This window comes from Oncorhynchus clarkii, chromosome 3 (assembly GCF_045791955.1).
Source record: "Oncorhynchus clarkii lewisi isolate Uvic-CL-2024 chromosome 3, UVic_Ocla_1.0, whole genome shotgun sequence".
Lineage (NCBI taxonomy): Eukaryota > Metazoa > Chordata > Actinopteri > Salmoniformes > Salmonidae > Oncorhynchus > Oncorhynchus clarkii.
In genome coordinates this window covers 34,592,723-34,610,405 of record NC_092149.1, presented here as the reverse complement: position 1 = coordinate 34,610,405, position 17,683 = coordinate 34,592,723, and positions in this window count along the sequence as shown.

Below are 17,683 nucleotides of genomic sequence, written 5' to 3'. Positions count from 1 at the left end.
TGGCGGCCCTGGCTGCTCCATGCTGACTGGCGGCCCTGGCTGCTCCATGCTGACTGGCGGCTCTGGCTGCTCCATGCTGACTGGCGGCTCTGGCTGCTCCATGCAGACTGGCAGCTCTGGCTGCTCCATGCAGACTGGCAGCTCTGGCGGCTCCATGCAGATTGGCAGCTCTGGCGGCTCCTTGCAGTCTGGCAGCTTTGGCGGCATCCTGCAGACTGGCAGCTCTGGCGGCTTCTTGCAGACTGGCAGCTCCTTGCAGACTGGCAGCTCCTTGCAGACTGGCAGCTCCTTGCAGACTGGCAGCTCCTTGCAGACTGGCAGCTACTTGCAGACTGGCAGCTCCTTGCAGACTGGCAGTTCTGAACAGGCGGGAGACTCCGGCAGCGCTGTAGAGGCGGAAAGCTCTGGCAGCGCTAAACAGGCGGGAGACTCCGACAGCGCTGGAGAGGAGGAAGGCTCCGGCAGCGCTGGACAGGCGAGGCGCACTGTAGGCCTGATGCGTGGTGCTGGCACTGGTGGTACTGGGCCGAGGACACGCACAGGAAGCCTGGTGCGGGGAGCTGCTACCGGAGGGCTGGGGTGTGGAGGTGGTACTGGAAAGACCGGACCGTGCAGGCGCACTGGAGCTCTTGAGCACCGAGCCTGCCCAACCTTACCTGGTTGAATGCTCACGGTCGCCCTGCCAGTGCGGCGAGGTGGAATAGCCCGCACTGGGCTTTGCAGGCGAACCGGAGACACCGAGCGCAAGGCTGGTGCCATGTAAGCCGGCCCAAGGAGACGCACTGGGCACCAGCTGCGTAGAGCCAGCTTCATGGCACTTGGCTCGATGCTCACTCTAGCCCGGCCGAGCTGGAATGTACCGCACCGGGCTATGCACCCGCACTGGAGACACCATGCGCACCACAGCATAACACGGTGCCTGCCCGGTCTCTCTAGCCCCCCGGTAAGCACAGGGAGTTTGCGCAGGTCTCCTACCTGGCGTAGCCATACTCCCTGTTAGCCCCCCCCCCAATACATTTTTGGGGCTGCCTCTCGGGCTTCCTTGCCAGCCGTGTTCCCTCATATCACCGGCTCCTCTCTCCGGCTGCCTCTGCTCTCCTCGCTGCCTCCACCTGTTCCCATGGAAGGCGATCCCTTCCCGCCAGGATCTCCTCCCATGTGTAGCAACCCTTGCCATCCAATATATCGTCCCATGTCCAAACCTCATTGCGCCGCTGTTGCTACCTTTGTTGCTTCTCCGGTGGCTCCTGCCTGTTGACACGCTGCTTGGTCCGTTTGTGGTGGGTGGTTCTGTAACGGTTTTCTTGGTGAGAAGGAGAGCCGGACCAAAATGTGGCGTGTAGATTACGATTCATGTTTAATGAAAAAACACACTAAACACAAACACTACCAAAACAATAAACGTAATGAACGTAACGAAAACCGAAACAGCCTATACTTGTGTAAACTAACACAGAACAAGGACATCAGGACACTAAGGACAATCACCCACAAAACACCCAAAGAATATGGCTGCCTAAATATGGTTCCCAATCAGAGACAACGATAAACACCTGCCTCTGATTGAGAACCACTTCAGACAGCCATAGACTTCACTAGAACACCCCACTAAGCTACAATCCCAACACACCACATCCTCCGGCTACATCATGGTGCTACCCTACAGAGTGCCGTTGAGGCTAATGTAGACCTTCATTGCAAAACAGTGTGTTTTAATCAATTATTTGTTGACATGAATATATTTAGTATAGTTTTATCTAAAAAGGATAACTTTTTAAATGTTTTACCATTTTTATTTTTATGAAATTCATTGAGGAGGATGGTTCTCCCTTTCCTCCTCTGAGGAGCCTCCACTGATTGACATGAATGACTCTGTACTCTACACCAGTGGTTCCCAAACTTTTACAGTCCCGTAACCCTTCAAAAATTCAACCTCCATCTGCGTAACCCCTCTAGCACCAGGGTCAGTGCACTCTCAAATGTTTTGTTTTTTGACATAATTGTAAGCCTGACACACACACACTATACGTTACATTTATTTAGCATAAGAATGAGTATGAGTTTTTGTCACAACCCTGCTCGTGTGAACTGACAAAGAGCTCTTATAGGATCAGGGCACAGATAATAATATTTTCATTTTCCACACACAGCCTGTATTTAGTTTTCATGTAGTGAGGACCGAGAATCCACTCTCGTGGTACATGGTTGCAAAGATCATCAGTGTCTTAACAGTGTGATTTGCCACAGCAGGATACTCTTGAGTGCAGGCCAATCCAGAAATCTGGCAGTAGCTACTGATTTAATTCAATTTTCACAGAGCCGCTTGTTGCAATTACGATGACGCTCTTGTTCAGATATCGGTAAGTGGACTGGAGGCAGGGCATGAAAGGGATAACGAATCCAGTTGTTTGTGTCCTACGTTTCGGGAAAGTACCTGCGTAATTGAGCACCCCACTCACTCAGGTGCTTCGCTATATCACATTTGACATTGTCTGTAAGCTTGAGTTCATTTGCACACATAAAATCATACAATGATGGAAAGACTTGTTAATGCAGACAGAGAAGAACTCCAACTTCTTAATCATAGCCTCAATATTGTCCTGCACATTGAATATAGTTGCAGAGAGTCCCTGTAATCCTAGATTCAGATCATTCAGGCGAGAAAAAACATCACCCAGATAGGCCAGTCGTGTGAGAAACTCGTCATCATTCTAGCGGTCAGACCAGTGAAAATGATGGTCAGTAAAGAAAACTAAGCTCGTCTCAATTAAAAAAAACATGTCAATACTTTGCCCCTTGATAACCAGCGCATTTCTGTATGTTGTAAAGGCATTACAAGGTCGCTGACCATATGATTGCATAGTGCAGAAAATACATGAGAGTTCAGGGGTCTTGCTTTAACAAAGTTAACCATTTTCACTGTGGTGTCCAAAACATATTTCAAGCTGTCAGGCATTCCCTTGGCAGCAAGAGCCTCTGGATGCTGCAGTGTATCCAAGTTGCGTCGGGAGCAACTGCTTGCATACATGTTACCACTCCACTATGTCTCCCTGTCATGACTTTTGCGCCATCAGTACAGATACCAACACATCTTGACCACCAAAGTCCATTTGATGTCACAAAGCTGTCCAGTACTTTAAAAATATCCTCTCCTGTTGGCCAAGATAAAGCAAAGCAGTACGACACAAACAACAACACAGAGTTACACATGGAATAAACAAACGTACAATCAATAACACAATAGAAAAAAGTCTATATACAGTGTGTGCAAATGGCTTGAGGAGGTAAGGCAATAAATAGGCGATAGTAGCGATGTAATTACAATTTAGCAAATTAACGCTGGAGTGATAGATGTGCAGATGATGATGTGTAAGTAGAAATACTGGTGTGCAAAAGAGCAAAAAAGTAAATAAAAACAATATGGGGATGAGGTAGGTAGATTGGATGGGCTATTTACAGATGGGCTGTGTACAGCTGCAGAAATTGGTAAGCTGCTCGATAGCTGATGTTTAAAGTTTTTGAGGGATATATAAGTCTCCAACTTCAACGATTTGCAAATCGTTCCAGTCTTTGGCAGCAGAGAACTGGAAGGAAAGGTGGCCAAACGAGGTGTTGGCTTTGGGGATGACCAGTGAGATTTTGTTGTTATCGTGACCAGTGAGCTGAGGTAAGGCGGAGCTTTACCTAGCAAAGACTTATAGATGACCTGGAGCCAGTGTGTCTGGCGACGAATATGTAACGAGGGCCAGCTGACAAGAGAATACAGGTGGCCTACACTGGCTTTCTGTTAAAGCAAGGGCTGATTTCAATGTTTTACTGCTAACCTACAAAGCATTACATGGGCTTGCACCTACCTATCTTTCCGATTTGGTCCTGCCGTACATACAGTACCTACACGTACTCTACGGTCACAAGACGCAGGCCTAATTGTCCCTAGAATTTCTAAGCAAACAGCTGGAGGCAGGGCTTTCTCCTATAGAGCTCAATTTTTATGGAATGGTCTGCCTACCCATGTGAGAGACGCAGACTAGGTCTCATTCTTTAAGTCTTTACTGAAGAATCATCTTTTCAGTGGGTCATATGATTGAGTGTAGTCTGGCCCAAGAGTGTGAAGGTGAACGGAAAGGCTCTAGAGCAACGAACCGCTCTTGCTGTCTCTGCCTGGCCGGTTCCCCTCTCTCCACTGGGATTCTCTGCCTCTAACCCTATTACAGGGGCTGAGTTACTGGATTACTGGTGCTCTTCCATGCCATCCATGGGAGGGGTGCGTCACTTGAGGGGGTTGAGTCACTGACGTGATTTTCCTGTCTGGGTTGGCGCCCCCCTTGGGTTGTGCCGTGGCGGAGATCTTTGTGGGATATACTCGGCCTTGTCTCAGGATGGTAAATTGGTGGTTGAAGATATCCATCTAGTGGTGTGGGGGCTGTGCTTTGGCAAAGTGGGTGGGGTTATATCCTTCCCGTTTGGCCCTGTCCGGGTATCATCGGATGGGGCCACAGTGTCTCCCGACCCCTTCTGTCTCAGCCTCCAGTATTTCTGCTGCAGTAGTTTATGTGTCGGGGGGCTAGGGTCAGTTTGTTATATCTGGAGTACTTCTCCTGTCTTATCCGGTGACCTGTGTGAATTTAAGTATGCTCTCTCTAATTCTCTCTTTCTCTTTCTCTCTCTCTGAGGACCTGAGCCCCAGGACCACGCCTCAGGACTACCTGGCATGATGACTCCTTGCTGTCCCCAGTCCACCTGGTCGTGTTGCTGCTCCAGTTTCAACTGTTCTGCCTGCGGCTAGGGAACCCTGACCTGTTCACCGCACGTGCTACCTATCCCAGACCTGCTGTTTTCAACTCTCTAGAGACCGCAGGAGCGGTAGAGATACTCTTAATGATCGGCTATGAAAAGCCAACTGACATTTACTCCTGAGGTGCTGACTTGCTGCACCCTCGACAACTACTGTGATTATTATTATTTGACCATGCTGGTCATTTAGGAACATTTGAACATTTTGGCCATGTTCTGTTACAATCTCCACCCGGCACAGCTAGAAGAGGACTGGCCACTACTCATAGCCTGTTGCGAAATAGGAACCCGATTCTAGATTTTATTTTGGATTGATGATGTTTAATATGAGTCTGGAAGGAGAATTTACAGTCTAGCCAGACACCTAGGTATTTGTAGTTGTCCACATATTCTAAGTCAGAACTGTTCAGAGTAGTGATGCTAGTCGGGCGATCGGTTGAAAAGCATGCATTTAGTTTTACTAGCATTTAAGAGCAGTTGGAGGCCACGGAAGGAGTGTTGTATGGCATTGAAGCTCATTTGGATGTTGGTTAACACAGTGTCCAAAGAAGGTTCAGATGTATACAGAATGGTGTTGTCTGCGTAGAGGTGGATCAGGGAATCACCCGCAGCAAGAGTGACACCGTTGATATAAACAGAGAAAAGAGTCAGCCCGAGAATTGAACCCTGTGGTACCCCCATAGAGCCTGCCAGAGGTCCGGACAACAGGCACTCCAATTTGATACACTGAACTCTATCTGAGAAGTAGTTGCTGAACCAGGCAAGGCAGTCATTTGAGAATCCAAGGAGGTTGAGTCTGCCGATAAGAATACAGTGATTGACAGAGTCGAAAGCCTTGGCCAGGTTGATGAAGACTGCTGCACAGTACTGTCTTTTACCGATGGTGGTTATGATATCGTTTAGTACCTTGAGCGTACGGTGGGATTCGAAATGGTCAGTGATCTGTTTGCTAACTTGGCTTTCGAAGACTTTAGAAAGGCAGGGCAGGATGGACATAGGTCTGTAACAGTTTGGGTCTAGAGTGTCACCCCCTTTGAAGAGGGTGATGACCGCGGCAGCTCTCCAATCTTTAGGGATCTCAGACGATACGAAAGAGAGGTTGAACAGACTGGTAATAAGGGTTGCAACAATGGCGGCGGATCATTTTAGAAAGCGAGGGTCCAGATTGTCTAGCCCAGCTGATTTGTATGGGTCCAGGTTTTGCAGCTCTTTCAGAACATCTGCTATCTGGATTTGGGTGAAGGAGAAGCTGGGGAGGCTTGGGCAAGTAGCTGCGGGGGGTGTTGGCCGGGGTTGGGTTAGCCGGGAGGAAAGCATGGCCAGCCGTAGAGAAATACTTATTTAAATGATCGATTATCGTGGATTTATCGGTGATGACAGTGTTTCCTAGCTTCAGTGCAGTAGGCTTAAGGGAGGAGGTGCTCTTATTCTCCACGGACTTTACAGTGTCTGTTGACTCACCCAGCTGTCATGCATAGAATTCACTGGCTTGTATGCGAAGCAGTAACTGTTTCAAAACATCTCCTGCCAGGTCACTGATGTGTCGTGAAACAGTGTTGTTTGATGAAGACATTGTTTGTATACTTTTTGTTGGCCTTTTCCCCCAGAATTGTCCCAGCCATATCCGCAGCAGCAGGAAAAATGAAGTCCTCCACAATAGTATGGGGCTTGCTAGACACTCGGTAGCTCACCATATAAGACGCTTCTAACCCCTTCTTATTAATGGTATCTGTTGCTTTTATATATGTCTTACTACTCAAAAGTAATCTTGATTCTCGCTCAAAAAACCAACATGGCTTTTTTTTCAAATTGGAATGTATTGTTTCTAAATGTCTACGCAAGAGTGAATGTTTCATCTAGTTGTGAGATAGTACTTTTGCACATATAACACACTGTGGCTGAGGAAAGGCACTACTCCCAATATAAGTGAACCACAAATCAATGTAGTTCTCATTATATTTGCGCCTCTTTGATGGTCCAACATCCCTGTCTGTTGTTTGGTGCTTTCCCGGGTAAGCGGGCAGTAGCTCTTCGGCTGCATCAGATTCACAAGTGTAGGTGTCCATGCTAGCTGGACTAACAACAAATGTAGAATTACTGATGCTGTCTTTGGATGTGCTCGTGGAAGCAGACCAACTTGTGTCGTTGACAGGTGCAGGTGTAGTACTGCTGGTAGTAGCAGTACTACCAATAGAGCTGATGTGTGTCTCTATGGACGTGGGCCTTCCTAAATGGACGGTTTTATTTTTTTTTATTTTTATGTGAATCACATTTTTATTTGGCGTACCCCCAAAGGCATTGCGTGTACCCCAGTTTGGGAATACCTGTTCTACACAGACCAATGCAGCATAAACAATCAGAGCTGCAGTAGGCCTACATGTAAATAGACCCTTGACATATATTGTTTTTGTTCATACCCTTTGCTAGTTAGTGAGTAAGCCCGGTTATGGATCATTTCTAGTCAACAACGGGGGAGGGGTTGCTTCCTACAAGAGCACAACATGTGTGCATTTCTAGCCATCTTTGAAAAGTGAGTCAGGTAAAAAGCTTGTTTTTGTCTTAAAGGGACAGTGCTGTATTTTGAGACCGGCTTGAATAAGCCAAGTTGTCAAAAGGCAGAGGGTAGCATAATTTGTCTGATTCTCTGTAATAATGGTAATGATCAAATAGCCACAGTAGTCTACTTGGCCCCTGTTAAAACTGGAACTCAAAGCGGGTACAGCCTCAGTGTTCACAGTAAATGCGCGCTGGAAGTTTCCAAGAATTTTGCGCTCATCAGACCTGAAATTTGTTCAGTGCTCAATTGTTTTTATAGGGAACATTGGCTATATCTAATTATGTCAATAGAAAATCTATGAAAATAAATGGAAATTGAGTGTTTGCTGCCCTTCCAGCTGTAGAGTTTGTGCCTTCAGTTGGATAGCTAAAAACGAGGTTAAGAGGTCAATGGAAAGCAGACCGCGCACTTTCAACAAATCTGACTAACAAAGTAGATATTCGTCATGATTGATGTATTTTAACAGGCTCACAATGTGGTTACTAAAGCCCGATTTGGATATATTTGGCTGTTTTTGCTGCATATTAGCAACCCATGATAGTTGTTGCATCTTTAGTTCTTCCCTTTTTCTAAATGACTAACGGATATGGCCATCTCTGTCCATTAAACCGCTCGCATGTGCGGTATGCATTTTAGAATGGTGTTTTCCTGCAAATTGCATTTTGGAGCATTTGTGCTTAGGCCTACTGCCCTGTGCACATTGCTGAGCTTAAAATATGAATAAGTAATAGTTTAGCAACATTTTAAGCTTAACATTCTGATCTGTTCCATCAGCCTTATTAATTGATACAGCATATACCTCCACTACACTACGTTAATACACATTGTGGGGATTAAGAAGTAAGAGTATGCATTGCCCACAAAAAATGGGCATACCAGCGTATACCTCCACTACACCACTGGGAGCTTGGTCAGATATACGAGCCGAAGTCATGCTCCTTCATGACCAGCATCTTTGGCGAGAGGGGCCTGGAGTTGATCTACGCTGCCATACCAATCAGGCACAAAAGGTGATTACTAATAAGACAGTACATCACAAGAGTTTAGTAATATCACCCTTTCAATACATGTCACTCAACTATTTTTCTACAGATGGACAAAAGAGATGATTTAGTCATGGAGTCCTCTGACTGTAAAACAGGTTGATATTGATGTCTGAATAGGGAGAACCTTGCACTCAACATAAAAATGATACAAGACACATCTAGTACTTTTAATAATATTTTGTATTATTTAATTGAATGGTACTTTCAATAGGGGAGGGGGGGATCCTGTGTATTATTCAAACATGTCAGGGAACTCCGGTATTATAAGGGAGCGGGACACTAATCCGGACACTTTTAAGATATCCCGCTATGACCTCCGACAAGCCATCAAACAGTTAGCTAGATAGTATGGTGTCTTTCCAGAGTGGGTGAAAACCCACTTTGATAAATACATTTCACATCCTTATGTTATAAAGTACATTTGACCATGTTCTGAATAGTTCAGTAGGGGCGTCTTTATTGAACATAGCATTACCATTATATGCAAAAAGTAGAATTTCGTAACCTAATACATCCAATAATAAACACTCAGCTATATTGACATAGCGGTGCAGGTTTCTCGTGTCAACTTTTGAGGATTTTACAATTTGTGGTCGTCTTCCAAGTTGTTTCTGCGGGTCACAAAAAAATAAATTAGCATGACACGAGCTGAATTAACTGTAAAAGGCTTTGAATATAAAAAGCTTTGTTTACGCTCAGTTCTCTGACATTTTACAGAGATAAGCTTGTTTTTGTGAGAAATCCTCGAAAAAGTATAGGAATTTCAAATTAAAATGAACCCACCTCTGACGCTTAAGTAGACAGAGATCTTGGTGCCAGAGAGCATCAGATGCTGAAAGTTTTCTAATTAATGAGGTCTCCATGGGTTGGTACCCTCCAAACCAAATACACACACACACACACACTTTCTCTGCCCCCTCACATATCTATCTATAAGTGTGGTCCTTCTGCTCGTACTCTAACACACATTTAGCCTCAAGCAGCCAGGAGAGGTTATGTGGAAGATGGTGGTCAGGGTCAAACTTGACTTAGTTTAGAGCAGGCGTCTTGGGAAAGATCACTGTTAATTTGTATCTCCATTTAAATTAGTGTTCCAGAAGGGCTAACAACCACTAGCTCTCCATGACCCCAGGGACACTTTTGATTGGCTCTTGTACTGCTTCTCTGGGTATTCCTCATCCAATCATGGATGTCAATGTTCATGTAAGTTATTTTAGTATGTTGTAATAGTAATGTAAATATTAGGATGGGAAATATCATACTCATGAGATTTTTTTTTTGCAATAAACAAATCAAGCATATCCTTCAAAGTTCATGAAACACACAGTCAGGTCCATAATTATTGGCATTTTTGATAAAGATGAGCAAAAAATATGGAAATATTATATTATGTCATACTAATACAATTGCTCAGGGAAATATATTTTATTTAACAATTTAACAATAGACTGAGATGGCCATTGTAAAATATAATGGTGGATCTGTGATGTTTTGGGAGTATTATGCGTCTACTGGTCCTGGGGCCCTTGTTAAGGTCAACAGCATCATGAACTTGACCAATTTAGCCAAAAAACCTGGTTGCTTCTGCCAGGAGGCTGACACTTGGCCACAAGTGGATCTTTCAGCAAGAAAATAACCCCAAAGTACATATCAAAATCCACAAAGAAATGGCCACAAAATCAACATTTTGCAATAGCCATCTCAGTCTCCAGACTTGAACCCCATTGAAAACCTGTAGTTTGAATTGAAGAGGGCAGTCCATCAGAGCAGACCAAGGATATTAAGGAACTGGAAAGATTCTGTATGCAAGAATGGTCTAAGATCCCTCCCAATGTGGTCTCCAATCTCATAAAACATTCTAGAAAAAGGCTCAGTGTTGCTATCCTCGCAAAGGGAGGGTAATAGAGTATTGAAACGAGGGGTGACAATAATTTTGATCCCTATTTTTTTTAAACGTTTTTGTTACTTGTTCAACAAAATCTTTCTTTCAATTTTCAAAGTGACTACAGTATCGCTCAGTATTTGTATTTATTTTATAGTCTTTTTTTGCTAATCTTCAACAAGGGTGCTAATAATTATAGACCTGACTGTATATACATTTTAAATTATTTTACGTTAGAAAAGTTGCCAACTGTGCTATTTTGTTTGTTTCTTCGCATTGTTTGTAACTAATTTTGTACATAATGTTGCTGCTACCGTCTCTTACAATCGAAAAGAGCTTCTGGACATCAGAACAGTGATTACTCACCTCAAACTGGACAAAGATTTTTTATTTAATGAGTCCGATACGAAGGATATAATGCTTTGTCGAGACAAGGCCCAAATCCCATCATCCGTGTGAAGCAAATCAAGAGAAAAAGGGGAAGAGGGCGGGGTGCCTTGTAAGAATTTGCAGACGAGTAGGTAAACTACCACTACCCTCTGTATTATTGGCCAACGTGCAATGATTGGAAAGCAAACTGGACGATCTACGATTAAGACTATCCTACCAACGGGACATTAAAAAGGTACTATCTTATGTTTCACCGAGACATGACTGATTGACGACACGGATAATATAGAGCTGGCTTATGTTGGAGTCATTAAAAACTCGCTTTTCAACCAATCCACAAATTTCTTGTTAACAAACTATAGTTTTGGCAATTCGGTTAGGACATCTACTTTGTGCATGACACAAGTAATTTTTCCAACAATTGTTTACAGACAGATTATTTCACTTATCAGAAGTCAGAAGTTTACATACACTACATTGACTATGTCTTTAAACAGCTTGGAAAATGGCAGAAAATGATGTCATGCCTTTAGAAGCTTCTGATGGGCTAATTTACATTATTTGAGTCATTTGGAGGTGTACCTGTGGATGTATTTCAAAGCCTACCTTCAATCTCACTGCGTCTTTGCTTGATGTCATGGGAAAATCAAAAGAAATCAGCCAAGACCTCAGATAAAAAATTGTAGACCTCCACAAGTCAGGCTCATCCTTGGGAGCAATTTCCAAATGCCCGAAGGTGCCACGTTCATCTGTACAAACAATAGTACGCAAGTATAAACACCTTGGGACCACGCAGCCCTCATACCGCTCAGGAAGGAGACGGGTTCTGTCTCCTAGAGATGAAACACACTTTGGTGTGAAAAGTGCAAATCAATCCCAGAACAACAGCAAAGGACCTTGTGAAGATGCTGGAGGAAAAAGGTACACAATTATCTATATCCACAGTAAAACGAGTCCTATATTGACATAACCTGAGCCGCTGAGGCTACGGTTTGCAACTGCACATGGGGACAAATATTGTACTTTTTGGAGAAATGTCCTCTGGTCTGATGAAACAAAAATACAACTGTTTGGCCATAATGACTATCGTTTGGAGGAAAAAGGGGGAGGCTTGTAAGCCGAAGAACACCATCCCAACCATGAAGCACGGGGTGGCAACATCATGTTGTGGGGGTGCTTTGCTGCATGAGGGACTGGTGCACTTCACAAAATAGATGGCATCATGAGGTAGGAAAATTATGTACATATATTGAAGCAACATCTCAAGACATCAGTCAGGAAGTTAAAGCTTGGTCACAAATGGGTCTTCCAAATGGACAATGACCCCAAGCATACTTCCACAGTTGTGGCAAAATGGCTTAAGGACAACAAAGTCAAGGTATTGGAGTGGCCATCACAAAGCCCTGACCTCAGTCCCATAGAACATTTGTGGGCAGAACTGAAAAAGCATGTGCGAGCAAGGAGGCCTACAAACCTGACTCAGTTACACCAGCTCTGTCAGGAGGAATGGGTCAAAATTCACCTTATTGTGGGAAGCTTGTGGAAGGCTATCCAAAATGTTTGACCCAAGTTAAACAATTTAAAGGCAATGCTACCAAATACTAATTGAGTGTATGTAAACTTCTGACCCACTGGGAATGTGATGAAAGAAATAAAAGTGAAATAAATCATTCTCTCAACTATTATTCTGACATTTCACATTCTTAATATGAAGTGGTGATCCTAACTGACCTAAGGCAGGGAATTTTTACTAGGATTAAATGTCAGGAATTGTGAAAAACTGAGTTTAAATGTATTTGGCAAAGGTGTATGTAAACTTCCAACTTCAACTGTATGTGAGAATGCTGTTCATTGACTACAGCTCAGCAATAAACACCATATTGCACACAAAGCTCATCACGCTGGGACTCAACACCTCCTTCTCCAACTGGATCCTGGACTTCCTGACGGGCTGCCACCAGGTGGTAAGGGTAGGTAACAACATTTCTGCCACACTGATCCTCAACACTGGGGCCCTTTAGGGGTGACTGCTTAGTCCCCTCTTGTACTCCTTGTTCACCCACGACTGCGTGGCCAAGCACGACTCCAACACCATCATTAAGTTTGTTGACGACACAACAACGATGAGACAGGGAGGATGTCAGAGACCTGGCAGTGTGGTGCCAGGACAACAAACTCTCCCTCAATGTGAGCAAGACAATGGAGCTGATCATGGACTATAGGAAAAGGATTGTCGAACAGGTCGAGAATTTCAAGGTCCTTGGTGTCCACATCACCAACAAACTATCATGGTCCAAACACACTTAGACAGTTGTGAAGAGGGCACAACAACACATTTTCCCCCTCAGGAGACTGGTAAAATGTGGCATGGGTCCTCAGATCCTCAAAAGGTTTTACAGCTGCACCATCGAGAGCATGCTGACCGGTTGCATCACTTCCTGGTATGGCAACTGCTCGGCATCTGACCATAAGGTGCTACAGAGGGTAGTGTGTACGGCCCAGTACATCACAAGGGGCCAAGCTTCCTCTCATCCAGGACCTATAGACTAGGTGGTGTCAGAGGAAGGCCCAAAATATTGTCAGACTCCAGTCCCCAAACTCATAGACTGTTCTCTCTGCTACTGCAAGGCAAGCAGTACCTGAGTGCCAAGTCTAGGACCAAAAGGCTCCTTAACAGCTTCTAACCCAAGCCATAAGACTGCTAAACAATTAATCAAATGGCCACCCGGACTATTTATATTGACCCCCCCCCCGCTGTTAATTATCTATTCATAGTCACTTTAGAAATTACCTCGACTAACCTGTACCCCCGTACATTGACCCGGTACCGGTACCCCCTTTATATAGCCTCGTTATTGTTATGTAATTTTCTTGTGTTTATTTTTGATTATTTAGCAATTTTTTACTTTAGTTTATTTACAAAATATTTTCTTAACTCTATTTCATAAACTGGATTGTTGGTTAAGGGCTTCTAAGTAAGCATTTCCCGGTGAGGTCTACACCTGTTGTATTCGGCGCATGTGACAAGCACGATTAGATATGATTTAATGTAACATTTCCCAGCCATGTGGTAACACCAAGAAAAGTGGTTGGATAATATATTTTGGATGAATTACAGTATACGTGTGTGCATTATAAAGTCTGGACCCCAATTCCCAGATTAGTTGTTGAAATTAAATGAAATTGACTGGGCTTGTGGTGATTAAAGAATGGAATAATGGAAGAACACTGAGTAACGTCTCGGAAAACTGAAATAAATGAGGTACTCCATCGCATTCTCATTAGTAAGGGCGGGGGAACCATCCCACAACCCACGTTCAGCTCAAATTCACGGTTGACATTGGCGCATTTGTGAGAACTGTAAATGTAACATAATCAAGTTATAATGCATCTATTAGAATAATTACGAAGTAGATCTGATTTCATTAACATTTTGAAAAGAAGTGTAGAGAGAGAGAGCCAAGTCATGCTTAGATGAGTCACTGTGTGTATGTGTGTGTCTCTGGGTTGCAACGGTTCAGTTACTTTGTCGTGTTTACTGTCATGGTGGAGCACATCCTTCTCGAGCTAATGGAGGATGCTTTTGGTGTTTTTTGAAAAAGAAGATGCTGCTTTTAGGCTTTTTAATCGTCCTCCAGACTCTTGATGGAAAAAAAAGTGAAATGTAATGTCGCGTGACATTATGACTTGGGGGTTGGCTGTGTGTCAGTGGACACTAATGAATTGGCACTGTCAGTGTGAACTCTGGACCCGGCAGAGCGGATGTGCTTAGTGGCCTCGCTGAAGCATGTCAGCGAGCCGGACCAAGTGAAGTGGTAAGATAGAATAAGAGAAGAAGAAGAAAATAAATCCTGGGGAGCAAAACAACTTACTCATTGGACATTTTAAAGATCAGTGATTGGATCAGTTAGCTGTAGGAGATATGCCACTGGCCCCATGGCCCATGAATGTGGGGGTTTCGTTCACACTGTATGCACTTGATATCTGTGTCTTGTCGCAGACGTCTACAGACCGTGATAAGTAAACTTTAAATAATTTGGCTTGCCACCAAGAAGCATGTTCTCGCTCTCTCCCTTCCCCTCTCTCTTCCCCTCTCCCTTCTCTCTTACTCTCTCTCCTTACCTCTGCTCTCTCTCTCTCTCTCTCTCTCCTTACCCTGTACAGGACTGTTTCGCTAGCACATACTAGATTATGTTCCACGATTTGTCCAATATCATTGAGGAGTTTACCACATACAGTGCATTTGGGAAGTATTCTGACCCTTTGACTTTTTCCACATTTTCTTAAGTTACAACCTTATTTTAAAATTGATTTAAATAAAACAATTCTATGGCAGCGATTACAACCTGGAGGAAACCTGGCACCATCCCTACAGTGAAGCATGGTGGTGGCAGCATCATGGGGATGTTATTTCAGGATCGAGGGAAAAATTTACGAGGCAAAGTACAAAGAGATCCTTGATGAAAACCTGCTCTAGAGCACTCAGGACCACTGGCTGGGGGTGAAGGTTCACCTTCAAACAAGAGAACTACCCTAAGCACACAGCCAATACAAAGCAAGAGTGGCTTCGCGACAAGTCTCTGGGTGTCCTTGAGTGGCCTAGCCAGAGCCCAGAGTCAAACCCGATCACCTAAAAATATCTGTGCAGCAACGCTCCCCATCCAACCTGACAAAGCTTGAGAGGATGTGCAGAGAAGAATGGGAGAAACGCCTCAAATACAGGTGTACCAAGTTTGTACCAAGAAGACTCAAGACCTTAATCACTTTTTTTTGAATAAGGCTGTAATGTAACAAAATGTAGAAAATGTTAAGGAGTCTGAATACTTTCCAAATTCAAAGTTATCGTAACTCAATGTTTATTTATTATTTCTGTTATCTTTCTATTAATTAATTTTTCACTGCATTGTTGGGAAGGACCCGCATTTTACTGTTAGTGTACACCTGTTGTTTACGAAGCATGTGACAAATCCAATTTAATTTGACAAACACTTTTGAAATGGCCAACTTGTCAGGGAGACAGAGGGAAAGGAGACTCGTAGATGGATGAATTACAGACATACTGAAGAAGAAAAAAAGAAGGAATGAACTAAGACACATCAGAGAGGGCAGATAAAGAGGAGAGCGGGATAGAGAGTGTCCTCTTAGGAAAGTGGCTGGATAGTTCTTAATGGCGAGTAAGAGTGCTTCTGGGTGGCTCTATCTAGAGAATTGCCACCCCTGAAACTAGGCTACAAACCCTACTGTTTAGTATAAGCACAGTACATTGGATGGGTGTTCACCAACACGGTAAGGCATTCACTCAGTTGTGAAAATAATGTTAAATAATGCTAAATGTGTATGTAAGCTATGCCATGTTATTTTTGATGGTCTGTATTTAGAAAAAAGCGTATGCAAGCTATGCAATGTTATTTTTGATGGTCTGTAGTTAGAAAAAGGCCTGATGCCAACTTGTCAGTAAACTTTCGAAATGTCGACAAGACAAAATACGCTAGACAAGGTGGGATATTTTTGTGTCAGTAAAATTAATGATGCGAGAAATGGGGGTGGAAACGTTTTTATGTGCAAATAGTGATATAATAACCATCATATCAAAGTAAACTTGGGAGTCAAGCTATATGTTGTGTGGTCCTCCCACGACAATTCAGGAAAGCATGCAGTGTATTAGGCTACATATTAAATAGGTTATGATGAACACAAAGTGGTGAATGTGCACGTGACAAGCTTGATGCATTTTTCCAATAAATATTGAGGGTCTTGATGGTGACATGATGATCGATGCTTGGCTGCCATTAATCGAAAACATTTTCCCCCCCTCTTTTGTCCATAATAATCTCATCATGTAGGTAGCCTACCCGCACTGTGTCTGCGATCTGTTGACTAGAGCGCACGTGCCAACATCAGAGTGGGCACATTTGCTTCATAATGCAATTGTTTTGGCAACAAAACTGTCAGTAGAGTTGGAAATGCGATGAAACCCATTGTTTTTTATTCGGTACATGGGAATTTAACTGCAAAGGTAACTTTTATCTGCATTACATCATCACACACAGCCTTTTATCCACAACAATTCGATGGAAACACATCTCTGGTGGGAAAATGCACGTATTGTTTTTAGGCAGATTATAGAATGTTTGCATGCATGTCATCAAATGGATAGAAACCTAGCTATCGACACCATTTTCTCCTCTCAAAACTTTCCCCCTTCTCCCTGAGAAAGTTTGGAGTGGGTGGGTGGGCTGTTGGATCAGGTGAGCACGGAGCAAGCATCTTAGGATAGAGGTTGCACTCTGCAATGCATCCCAGTCACACAATGCACGTGGGGCTCCACCATATGATTTCAATTTTCATTACCCTCCTGTAATAAATGCGGTGTGAATCCTCAGAGGCCGTGGCAGGCAAAAAATACATCTGATCATGAATAAACGATGTCCCACTGGAGGGTGGGCTCCTCCTTTGCGAGTGAAGATTGACTCCTCCAAGATAGGCCACATCAGCCTCAAGGAACGGAAACAGAACTAGAAACCCGAAAGGTGTTCTGCTGACATTGCAGACTTTCTGTATAGTAGCCTATCCCCCCCCCCCCCCCCCACTCCGCCCAGCCAATCTGTGAAGCTGTATATAATAATAATACCTATTCTATGCAGTGTGACTGCAAGCCTTCCTAGCTATCAAATTCCCCGAGGTCAGCACTTTTATAATTCCAACAACATAGGGGATCTTAGACACAGAAGCTTTCTGTCATCGCTCGCCCGCTCTCTGCGTCTTGTCCCTCTGCCAGTCAGCGACGTTCACTGCTGTGTGTTTGTTTTCTCTTACATGCCTCATGACTTATTAGAAATTGCCTGCTTGATTTAAAATAGGTTGAAATAGAATGAGAGTGATTCATTTTTCATTCTGTTCCCAATGTAGGAGGCGATCTATCAATCTATAAATGATCTATCAATGACTGTGCTTCATTCTGCGACAAGTAAACCTGGGTAATTATATAAAAAAAACAATACATTTTTCTACTGC